The sequence below is a fragment of the Neomonachus schauinslandi genome, chromosome 13 (genome assembly GCF_002201575.2).
Source record: "Neomonachus schauinslandi chromosome 13, ASM220157v2, whole genome shotgun sequence".
Classification (NCBI taxonomy): domain Eukaryota; kingdom Metazoa; phylum Chordata; class Mammalia; order Carnivora; family Phocidae; genus Neomonachus; species Neomonachus schauinslandi.
Genome location: NC_058415.1, coordinates 8,908,362 through 8,913,194, shown reverse-complemented (window position 1 = coordinate 8,913,194; position 4,833 = coordinate 8,908,362). Strand labels below are relative to the sequence as shown.

The 4,833-nt window shown below is 45.1% G+C and overlaps 1 pseudogene; it reads left to right on the top strand.

The window, feature by feature from the left end:
* Positions 1-702: 702 nt before the first annotated feature.
* Positions 703-1,590, top strand: LOC110584334 (annotated as a pseudogene).
* Positions 1,591-4,833: the final 3,243 nt, after the last annotated feature.

The following is a 4,833-nucleotide window of genomic DNA, read 5'->3' as shown; positions in this document are numbered from 1 at the left end:
ATGGCAAGGAGCTGGCCATCCCCGATGCTCCATGCCGTGGACCTGAGCATACCTAGCCTTGGCCTTTGTTCTCACTAGTGGCTCCCGTGAAATGCACGGGGAAGTAGGCATTGGGGTGAAGAGGCCAAAGGGCAAGTGCCTTGCAGCAAACAGGTCTGGGATGTGGCTGCTGGTGTGTTTGCACCTCCACAGCACTGTCTGTAAAGCGGGCACATGGATGCCCCTGTCGCAGTTGGGTGGGAGGGAGTGAGCGAGCCTGTCACCGTTCCTCACTCCTGACTGTGCTTTCCCCGCAGGTGCCAAATGAGACTGGAATTATAGAGTGTGTTATTTGAAAGAGCTTTATAGTTTCAAATGTTAATTAAACTCGGCCTCTAAAGTATTGCATGGTAAACACTCTCAGAAGAGCTCCCTCTTGAACAGATGAGAATGATTAAAACTTGGTTTTCCTACCTGGGGTGGGGAGGTGGGACTGGCGATGGGAGTGGGGGTCAGGTGGGGGATGGGGTGTCATGCATGGGGGTGGGGTGGGGTGGAGCCGACTGAGGGTCCTAGAAACCTGGCGTCACCCCCCCCACCCCGGCCAGTTGCTCATCAGGACCAAGTGGTACATGCGTGGGGTCATCCCAGGTCCCCATCATTGATCCCATGCGTCCCACAGCCCCCAGGCCTCGGGGACCATCCTTCCTCCTTTTAGTTTACATGGCGGACGAGAAACTGGTGGTGGTATTTGGAGTCCCAGGTGCTCAGGGAGGCTCAGTGGCCCGGGTGCTCCTGGAAGTTGGGATGTTCAGGGTTGCCATGGTGATGTGGGACTCTGGGCCTAGGGCAGCAAAGAAGCTGAGGCTGCAGGCCGCAGAAGTGGTGCAGGGAGACCAGGATGATGAGGCCAGCTTGCTGTGTGGGCCCTGACTGGGGCCCACGCTGTCTTCATCATCCCTGACTACTGGGGAAGTGGCAGCTAGGAGCGGGAGGTCAAACCGGCGAAGCTGCTGGCTAATCTGGCCCAGTGCCTGGGCCTACACTACGTGGTCTGCGGTGGCCTGGAGAACATCGAGAAGCTGATGGCTGGACCACTTTGAGGGCAAAGGGGAGGTGGAGGAATATTTCCAGGACATTGGAGTTGCTGTGACCAGCATGCAGCCGTTCTGCTATTTCAAGAACCCCTCTCCTTCTGCCCCAGAAAGCTCCAGATGGAAAGAGCTGTTTGCTGAGCTTGCCCATGGGTGATGTGCCCATGGATGGCATATCTGGGACTCACCTGGGTCCTATGGTGCTCTGGCTGCTGAAGATGCCAGAAGAATACATTGGCCAGAACACTGGGCTCAGTACCTGCAAGCACCCCATGCAAGAGGGTGCTACCCTGCTCTCCCAAGGAAGGCTGTGAGCGATGCCAAGACCAGCCCAGAGGACAGGAAATACAGCTTCCCTGCAGTCTAGGACCTGGCCAATACGTTCCCTTTCTATGCCCTGAAACCTGAAGGTGACCTTGAGCTGACCTTGAGGTTCAATCTCAAGGCCAGGATGCTGGACCCATGGCTGGAGCAGCACAAAGGGGACTTTGCTGGGCTCGGACTCGGCCACCTCTGAGCCCTGTGGGGTGAAGGGGGCGGTGCAGTCACAGTAATCTGTTCTTGTGTTTAAGAAAAATAATTTTTTAAATATCTGTGCTTACACAGAGGAATGATTAAAAATCAACATGCATTATTTACCTATAACCGGTGTTTCAAAAATTTGGAAGCTCCCTCTCCCAAGTAGGTTGACCTTTCCTGCCTCTTTTATATTAATAATTGATAAAATCTCTGTTCATAGAAAAATCTTAAATACGACTGGAATAAAGGACACTTCGTTTTCCTGCTCTAAAGAATTGGTTTTACTTGGTATTACTCAGGTCGGTTTTCACAGCAAAGCCATAACTTTTATTCACTTCATACCATGTGCGGAGACAAGCATCATGCTCCGCACTTACCAGGAACTTAATAGATACTAGATTAGTGACCAGTCTCCTGCTCTGAGTTATGATTTGTCCTTAGATAGAATCGAAGATGGTTCAACTCAAATGTTAACACTGAGGCGGGGTTGAGGGGCGGGTGAGGGGTCTGAAAAGCATAGGTTGATTGATTTTGCGTATCTTCTAAAGTTTAGCAGGTCAGAAATGCAAAGTTTCTAAGCAGAGCTGTTAACTACATCAGGATTTGATCACTGAGATTCCTCAGCTGTGTTTTAATTCCATTTCTTGCCAAGCAGCTCAGGACCTGATCCGGCTTTTGACAATTGACAATTATTAGAGAAGTTCCCTGTAAGAAGAGTGAACGGCCTCTGAAGCATGTAATTGATCCCTATTTCCAGCTTTTAGCTTTTCTTGGCTTTATGATGGCACACTGTCAAGAAAGATCATTCTGGAACTTGGTTGAGATGTGGGATACACCAGCCAGCAACGAGGCCTATCATGAGGTGGGCCATATAGGAGCTGGAAGCCGAGGGGATGGCGTGAATATTCATGGAGCACTAGCTCCGCACCAGTAGCTTTAGCTATTTATTTCCTGTCCTTATCTCCAGAGCAACCCCGGGAGGGAATAATAAGTGTTATTTATTGAGGGTTTACTCTGGGCCCAATCCTTAAAAGGTCATTATCCCAGCGCATTGTCGCATTGTCGCAACAACCCAGGAGGTATTATTCTATGCGTTTTAGAGGTCAGGTGTCAAGGGTTAAATATATTGCCCAAAGTCACACAGCTACTGAGAGGTAGAACCAGAATTTAAAGGCACTTACTCTAATTTCAAAGTTTTGTGGGGTTTTTTTTTTTGTTTTGCTCAAAATAAAAAAGCCTTTTCTTTATAAATAATGTATGTTAATGACAAAAACATGGAAAAACTCTGAAATATTTAATTCTGGAATAGGTCATATATTTACCTAAAAAAGCAAAAACTATTAAACAGCACTGTTATTAATCTAGGACTCCTTCTGGAGGGTTTTTACATGTGTACGGGTCTATTTCTCTTTACACCCAAGGCAGCCTATGGATGCTCTCCTATGTCTTGCTTCCTCCCCCACCCCCACTTAACTCTATTTTGTACATCTTTACAAATCGTAGCATGAGACTTTAATTCTTTTTAAAGAGCTACGTTGTTTCCATTTAATTTCTAAAGATGAATTCCATAATTAACCAGTTCTTGATTAGACAATTTTTCAATTTTTTTGCTTTTGCACACCATGTGGAAATAAATAGACCCTCCCGTGTCCTTGTTTATTTCCGAGTGCTAGCATGTTGGGGGGGGGGGTGGATTGCTGAATCCCAGGTAAAGAAAGGTTGATTCTGTCCACCTGCTTCCATGGGTTGGGCCAGTTTGTCCTCTCCCCAGCAGAATGCAAGGTTTTTGTTTCCCTATAATCTTGCCAATGGTTTTTATCCAAATTTCAGATATTTTTTGGCCAGTCTGATAGATGAAAATTGCTAAGTCCGGGTAGTTTGACTTACTTATCCTGAGATGAAGTTGAGCATCTTTTCATGTTTGGAAGATCCTTGTTTTTCCTTTCTGGTGAATTATCTATGCCTACCTTTGGTCCATTTTTTTCTATTGGGTACCCTTTCATATACGATGGAGTTAGCCTTTTGTGATAGGAATTGCAAGTTCTTTTTCCTGGTTTATCTTTTGACCTTAAGTATGATGTTTTTCTCACGGAGAAATTATTTTAAGAGTCCAGTTTACCAGTCTCTAATCATTTCTAATCTGAGCTCTCATTAGATCCTTACTGCTCCAGTGTTCTAGTTCTCCCCTGTTTTTGTCTAGATTGTGACTTCAGTGTTTGCATTTAAGTCTTCTATCCATTTGGAAACCACTCCACAGTGGAGGGTGAAGTGCGCATCTAGTCTTTTTTTTTTAAGATTTTGTTTATTTATTTGACAGAGAGACACAGTAAGAGAGGGAACACAAGCAGGGGGAGTGGGAGAGAGAGAAGCAGGCTTCCCGCGGAGCAGGGAGCCCGATGCGGGGCTCGATCCCAGGACCCTGGGACCATGACCTGAGCCGAAGGCAGGCGCTTAACGACTGAGCCACCCAGGTGCCCCAGTGTGCATCTAGTCTTAACATATTTCTAGGTAGTTATCCAATCCCGGTATCCTTTTATTGAATCATTTCCTGACTGAGATGCCTTCTTTAATCTATTCAAGTTTCTACAGATAGGTCTGTATAGGTCTTTTTTGGACTTTCTATTCCCTTCTATCCATCTGTCTATTCATACATTACCATACTGTTTAAATAACTGAACATTTTACATGTTTTAACATCTAGTGTGACTAACTCCCGCCCCCCCTTTCCTCCCCAATTTTTCTTTTTCAGAGTTTTCCTGGTTATTCCATCTCCTGTTTCCATATGAGGTTTGGAATCCCATTATCTAGTTGTTGATCTTTTTTCTTTTTTTAAACTAAACTTGTAGGTATTGGAGTATATTAAACTTGCAAATGAGGGTATGGAAAATTCACCTCTCAGTCACGGTGTGTGTTTTCATTTTTAAAGTGTTCTTTAGTCTTGAGGAGTATTGTGAAGTTTCTGTTCTGTGGCCCCTACATAGTATTATTTTAATTCCTGATTTGGTTGCTATACTCATGTTGCCTTATCTATGTGGTGGTTGTGTGTGTATGCATACACACACACACACACACACACACAGTGTATGTGAAAGCTAATGTATCTATTTCATATCCCTAAAGTGTTTATGAATCTCTTACTGGTTATGGTAGCTTTTCAGTTTTTCATTTGCCAAGTATACAGTCCTACCATCTGCAAATAATTTTTCATGCTCCTTTCCAATTTTTAGAATTAGGATAATAA